This window comes from Rhinoderma darwinii, chromosome 3 (genome assembly GCF_050947455.1).
Source record: "Rhinoderma darwinii isolate aRhiDar2 chromosome 3, aRhiDar2.hap1, whole genome shotgun sequence".
NCBI lineage: Eukaryota > Metazoa > Chordata > Amphibia > Anura > Rhinodermatidae > Rhinoderma > Rhinoderma darwinii.
In genome coordinates, this window is record NC_134689.1 from 11471188 (window position 1) to 11478835 (window position 7648).

At 46.2% G+C, this 7648-nt stretch overlaps 1 pseudogene; it reads left to right on the top strand.

Moving 5' to 3' along the window:
• The first annotated feature begins 5250 nt into the window (after window positions 1-5250).
• Window positions 5251-7444, top strand: LOC142748695 (E3 ubiquitin/ISG15 ligase TRIM25-like; annotated as a pseudogene).
• Window positions 7445-7648: the final 204 nt, after the last annotated feature.

Here is a 7648-nt window from a genome sequence, read left to right on the forward strand (position 1 = left end):
CGTGGCATTGATGGGTTCGGTGACAGCGGGTCCTGCGTGTCTCTGTCATGCAGGATTGAGCTGTTACCGATTACATTTAAGTTCGTAACTTATATGTGATCGATTACAGGTGGATCCCGCTGGACCCGCTGTCACTGAACCCATCAATGCCACTGACCTGATGGATTCTGGTCTCAGCGCACGGTACAGCTGCTCTGTATACAGGATACAAAGCAGCTGTGTCTCAAAAGGTTAAAATTGTTTATTTATTAACCCGTTAGTGACCGCCCATTAGTGTTTCTACGGCATTGCATCGGAATATATAGAGCAGAGAGCCGTGAAATCTCCCTGCTCTCCGCTACCTCTACAGATGAGGGCCGGGAGCAGCCCTGCTCCAACGGGCGAGATCGATATCAGTATCTATCTCGCCCGTTTAACCCCTCAGATGCGGCGCGTGTGATCGCAGGGTGTCGGAGTCTTCTATGGCAGCGGGGGCCTAATAAATGCCCCCAGGTCTGCCTGTACTGGATATCTGCTGGGCCATGCCTCTGGCCTCTGTTTTAAACGGACAGGCAGTAATACAGAAGTATTGCAGTTTATTATAAAAGCGATTGGACGATCACATAGTGAAGTCCCCTAGTGGGACTAGTAAAGAAGTGAAAAAAAAGTTTAATAAAAGTTAATAAAAAATAAATAAGTGAACAAAAATGAAAAACCCACTTTTTCCCCTTACAAACTGCTTTACTATTAAAAAACAAAAAGTTTTGGAAAAACAAAAGTTGAAAAGTTTCGCACATTTGGTGTCGCCTGTAATGACCCCAACTATAAAGTTCTTACATTATTTAACCCGCTCGACGAACGCCGTAAAAAATAAAATTAAAAACCTGCAAAAATTGCTGTTTTCTGTGAATCCTGCCCTAAATAAAATGTGATAAAAAGTGATCAAAAAGTCACATGCACTTCAAAATGGTGCCAATAAAAACTACAAGTCGTCCCGCAAAAAAAAAAACCTCACACAACTGCATCGGCGAAAAAAGAAAAAAGCTATGGCTCTTCAAATACAAAGACACAAAAACAAATAATCTTGTAATTTTTATAACGATATAAATTTGGTATCGTTGCAATCGTAAAAACCCGCTGAGTAACGTTATTGTCTTATTTATACCACACGGTCAACGGCGTTAGGATGCAAAAAAGTGTGGCGAAATTGCTGTTTTTTTCTATTCCCCCTAAAAAATGTTAGTAAAAGTTCATGAATAAATTATATGTACCCCAAAATTATGCTATTAAAAAAATACAACTTGTCGCGCAAAAAACAAGACCTTATACAGCGATGTCGACGCAAAAATAAAAAGTTATGGCTCTTTGAATGAGACGATGGAAAAACGTAAAAAAATAGCTTGGTCATTAGGGGTTAATGGTGAGGCGGACGCGGGTATCGTTTATTATTCATTATAGATTATTTAGGAAAAGAAGATTATATCCGGATCGTTTGCCACCCGTCCATTGCCATTCTAGGTACCAAGTTGTTGAGCTAAAACAATCAATGAGTTTCTGTTGTGTGTGTGATGGGGGAGAGGTGTGAATTGTTTCCACAGTGCAAAGAGTTTTTCAACTTTATTTTCTTTACAAAAGGGTTTCCACCCGATCCATTCGGGGTAGATAAGAAAAAGTGATGAGTGGGGGGGGGGGGTGTTACCGATCCAGACCAGTTTGATTCAAGAAAATGTTTCCATGGACCGGCGGGGCTGGGTTTAGAGTCAGTTCACATATTGCCTAAATACGGCGCATACCTGTATTATTATACCTGTATTATGCTGCGGAAAATCTGCAGCAAATACAGTGGCAGCAAAGTGGATGAGATAAAACAAATCTCACCCACACGCTGCGTAAATACTGAGTGGAAAAACTCTTCGAAATTTACCTCTGGTGCAGAGTTTTATTCCACAGAATGTCAATTTGTATTTGCCTAAACGCAGCTTATTTGTTGTGAGTTTTCCCCATTGAATTCAATGGGAGGTAAAACCCACAACAAATAGCAGCAGGGGCGTAGCTAAAATCTCATGGGCCCTGGTGCAAGAATTCAGCTTGGGCCCCCCTACCACTCCCCAGCACCACAAGACCCCTACCTGTGCCTATGCCCAGCCGCCTTGCCCAACAGTCACCATGGAGCCCCAACAATATAATGCCCCATAGCTGCCTCCATGGTATAATGCCTCCCATAGTTTCGCCCACACAGTATAGTGCCCCCATAGCTGCCCCCACACAGTATAATGCCCCCCCATAGCTTTCCCACCACAGTATAATGCCCCCATCGCTGTCTCCATGGTATAAGGCCCCCACACAATATAATGCCCCCATAGCTTCCCCCCTCACAGTATAAGGCCTCCCATACAGTAAAATGTTCCCATAGCTGCCACCATATCAGCCCCCTCCCCCCCTCACCCAGTATAATGCTCCCATATATGCCTAATATAATTACTTACCTTTCCCCATTCCCACGACGGGTGGAGGATCCTTCTCCTGTGCAGGGCCGCTCACGGCAGAGTGAATGCTGGGGCAAGGAGCCGTCACTCCTTGCACCAGCATTCAATTCAACTGTATCTGCATCGTAAGGATGCAGATGCAGTTGGAACTAGGACCAGCGGCGGTTACATGGGATGAAACATCAACCCAGGAGGCCGGCCTGGATGACGTTAGAGGGTCGGCCTCCTGGGATGACGTTTCATCCCATGTAACCGCCGCTGCAGCCAATCACAGGCTGCAGCAGTCTCCTGGGATGAAACGTCATGCCAGGAGGCCTACTCAGCAATTTTCCGCAGTGGATATTCCGAGCGAAGAACTGCAACACAGTTCGGTGCGGTTCTTCGCCCGAAATTCCCTGAGGTCATCGGGGCAGATACCAGATACCGTGGCCCAATACCAAATGATCCGCGGCCCGGTATTGGTCCGTGGCCCGGTGGTTGGGGATCACTGATCTAGATGTTCCACCCAGTAGGATATACCAGACTTTGATGTAGAATAATCTGGTGGTTGTCGCAGAATATTGTAGTGTATGGTTATCAGTCGTTTTCTACATTGATGTGCTGGAGTTAGAAAACAGAAGAAGTCGTCCCAATCTTTACCTTGTAATTGTCTGATTACCTTGTGAGCAGAACTACAGCCTACATGTAATACAATGGATGCGGTCCTATATATTCATGCTGCGTGCGGAGTTCACTGAACAGATAAGGACGACGGTTAGATGTGTCAATTACCTGTTGAATGTGAGTCAATCCATTGAAAGGCCATTTGCGAAATATTGTGAAAGTCAAGATTATTGATCCAAGGAAGGAGTAAGGAAAAACTGGGATTCAGACCTAAGGCCTCATTTACACGAGCGTGATATACGTGCGTGCGACTCGCGTGCTTTTCACGCGTGTCGTACGCACCTATATTAGTCTATGGGGCAGTGCAGACAGTCCGTGAGTTTTGCGCAGCGTGAGTGCGCTGAAAAAAACTCACGACATGTCCTATCCTTGTGCGCTGTTTGCGCATCACGCACCCATTGAAGTCAATGGGTGCGTGAAAACCACGCATGCCGCACGGAAGCACTTCCGTGCGAACTGCATGATTCGCGCAACAGCTGTCAAACTCTGAATGTAAACAGAAAAGCACCGCTTTTCTGTTTACAAACATCCAAGCGGAGTGTCATAATGATGGCGGCTGCGCGAAAATCACGCAGCCGCGCATCATACACTGATGACACACGCAGCTGTTAAGTGCCTTTTGCGCACGCAAAACGCCGCGTTTTTTGCGTGCGCAAAACGCACACGCTCGTGTAAATCAGGCCTAAGTGTTGTCTGACCTTGGTCCATGTTTTCCACGCTATCATAACTAGTGGATTGGTCTGTTGGTCAGGTGAGAAGGCCGAATAGTGAGTATGTAAGAGACATGTCAGAGAAATGGGCCACGAGAATTGTTGATCTAAAGTGTAATCAGTAAAGCAAGAGCTGCCAACCAGTCCCCAATCACTCGAAATTGGGCAGTCATATTGTAAAGGTGAATTTGTGGAAAATTAATCTCGCCATTGTCACGACGTTGTTGCAATATGCATAAGCTCACTCTAGGCCACCTATGATTCAAAATAAAGCCCCGAAACAGAGACTCTTCCTAAAAAGGATGAAGTCAAATGTTTCCAGGCCAAAAATTGGGACTCCAGACATGCTATAATACATGACTGAACCTACGTAGTGTCATGTATTATAGCTGTCAGTGTGACACTGACAGAAAGCCTATCAGGACCTGTCGGAGGTGGATCATCATAGGCTCCCGTACATGGCAGACTCGGAGGCCATTGTCAGGCCTCCGGTTGCCAAGCCAACCACTTGCAATCATGTCGTACCGATCTGCTACAAACTTCTTAAATACGACGATCGCTATCAACCGCCACATTTAAGGGGTTAATTGCCGAAATCTCTGGCGATTGACCATTGGCCGGCGACTGGGGACGGCTGATATCCCAGTTCCCGGACACTGTCCGTAAGGACAGTGAGCACCAGGAACCGCTCAGTAACTGTACGCCTGGTGCGGGAAGTAACCTCTCGCCAGGGCATACAGTTCCGTCGTCATGCGGGTACAGGTTAAAGAATAATATAAGACAGTGACAAGGGGCTCTCCGCCTGGGGAAGTCAAGAACAAAAGTGTTTTTCAGGTGCTGGGCGGTAGTCCTAGAGCCTGATAGTGAGCGATGCTGTATGTTTAGGCCTTATTCACACGAGCGTATTTCACGTCCGTGTTACGCGCATTAAAACAACGGACGTCACACGGACCTATGAAATTCAATGGGGCCATTCAGAGTTTTTCATGCAGCATGTGTCCGCTGCGTGAAACTCACTGCTTGTCCTATTCTTGTGCGTTTTTGGGTGACGTCGTCCGTGTGCTCTCCGTGATTCACGCAACAGTTGCTAAAGAAATGAGAAAAAGAAAAACACCTTCAGTTTTTTTTGCTGATGTAAAACATGCGTGACATACGGATGAAATACGCGCGTAAAAAACGCAGACGCTCCATACACGGATGTCACACGGAACTGCAATGCAAGAAAAAAGCTGAATTTTGTACGTGCGCAAAACAGACACGTTCGTGTGAATAAAGCCTTAGTTACACAATACATGTGCAGAGAGGAGTGAATACTGTTAGTTTAGCCGCACCCTGAGTATAAATAGTTAAACCCGCCCTCTGGTTTCCGAGCGTCAGAGAATTGTAGTTTAGTTTCTCTCTTCCTGCCAGTCATGGCGTCTGCTGATCTGAGGGACGAGCTGGACTGCTCCATCTGTCTGCACACTTATACCGATCCTGTAATGCTGAGATGTGGACACAACTTCTGCCGGGTCTGTATTGATCGTGTGCTGGATACACAGGACGAGTCTAGACTTTATTCCTGTCCTGAATGCAGAGAAGAGTTTCGGGAGCGGCCTGCACTGCTGAGGAACATAACTCTATGTAATATAGTGCGGAATTTCCTGTTTACTCAACCAGATAAAGAACAGACCGGGATCTGCTGCACTTACTGTGTGGACTCTGCTGTACCTGCTGTTAAATCCTGTCTGATGTGTGAAGCTTCTCTGTGTGATAAACACCTGAGAGTTCACAGCAAGTCAGCAGAACACGTCTTATCTGAACCCAGCACTTCCCTGGAGAACAAGAAATGTTCTGTCCATAAGGAACTATTAAAGTACTATTGTACCAAGGATGATATCTGTATCTGTGTGTCCTGCAGTCTGATTGGGGAACATAATGGACATAAAGTGGAGTCGCTGGATGAGGCCTCTGAGAAGAAGAAGAAGAAACTGGGAAATGTTCTGCAGAAACTGACCACAAAGAGAGAGGAGACTGAGGAAAGAGTCCAGAGTCTGGAGGAGCGCTGGAGAAAAGATCAAGAAAAAGCAGCTGGAGAAGCCGAGAGAGTCACTGTCCTGTTTACAGACCTCAGGAGGCGGCTGGACGACCTGGAGAAGAGGGTCCTGAGTGAGATCTCCAGGCAGGAGGAGGAACAGTCACTCTCACTCTCCGCTCTGATCCAGCAGCTGGAAATAAAGAAGGACGAGCTGTCCGGGAAGATGAGGGACATTGAGGAGCTGTGTAACATGACTGATCCACTGACTGTCCTACAGGGACCAGACACAGGTGACTTGTGTGATCCGGAGGAGGGGGGAGGGGATGAGGACACGGGGAGACGTGATAAACAGCTCCGTGATGTGGATGATCTGGATGTGGCTCTGATCTCAGACACATTACACACATTATGGGACATAATATCAGGTATAAGGAGCGGGATCTATGTGGAGGGTCCTGCAGACATATTACTGGATGTAAACACCGCTGCTAATAATCTCCATATATCAGACGACCGGAAAACTGCAACCTGGACACAAGTGAGGGAGAATCGTCCAGAAACAGCAGAGAGATTCCAGTATTATCAGGTGATAAGCGGCAGGAGATTTTCCTCAGGGCGACATTACTGGGATGTGGAGGGCAGTAGATCAGGGTGGTGGAGGGTGGGGATGTGTTACCCCAGTATAGATAGGAGGGGGGGTCAGTCATTGATTGGAAATAATAACAAGTCCTGGATATTGAGGAGGAATAATAATCAGTATTCAGTGATACATGACAGTGAAGAGATCCGGTTACCTGACAAGATCTCCAGTGATAGAGTCAGGATATGTCTGGATTATGAGGCCGGGCAGCTGTCCTTTTATGAGCTGTGTGACCCCATCAGACACTTACACACCTTCACTGTCACCTTCACCGAGCCCCTTCATGCTGCATTATGTGTGGGTAACGGTTCTATAAAGATATCGGGGGGGGGGGCAGCAACTGGGAGAAACCATCATAACCTAAGAAATCCGGCCAGATACTGGTGACATCACAGAGAGCGCCATCTATTGGATGGACAGGATAATATAATAGGATGTATCATCTATAAATCAATGTCTGGGTTTTCTTCAGTGTCATATATAGGGGGTAGATGGGAGATTGAATCTATAAAGTGCCTACTGCTGGGAGTTGTAGTTCACATTTGCGCTGCTTATCTCATACAACACGTAGGTCACACCACAATTCCATGATATGAACGGCTCCCACGTGACTGGTTACATTTGTGTAATGATTATGTATTCTGTGATTAGAGATGGAGATAACGGGATATTACGCTCTGTGCACCCTCCGGGTTGTACTATGTAATATGGCAGCCATAGCGTCTATTATTATATATTACATTATGATATAACCCGGGTCCTTCTCTGTATTTTCTTGTATTTCACAGTTTAGTCCGGAGGGTTCTGCAGGGAGACATTTCCCTTCATATAGAGAATTGTTAATCTCGTTCCTCCTATTCTGTACCTGTCGCATTGATTGTATCGTACCTCCTATATGTCCCTCTTCTAGAGGAAATTCATCAATAAATCATTATTAAATCTCCATAAAGAGCGCACAGTCCAACATTACTGCCTCAGAACAAACACAGCCGGACAAACTTAGCAAAACTGGAAGTTCCTATTATTAAGCTGTTGTGAGCACGCTGGTCACTCAGCTCAACTACTCTGCCCCAACCAGACACCTCCACAGCCACACTGGCACGGTCCAACGTGTAGGTTCATCTTAGGCTCCATTGACATCGTGCTATACAGC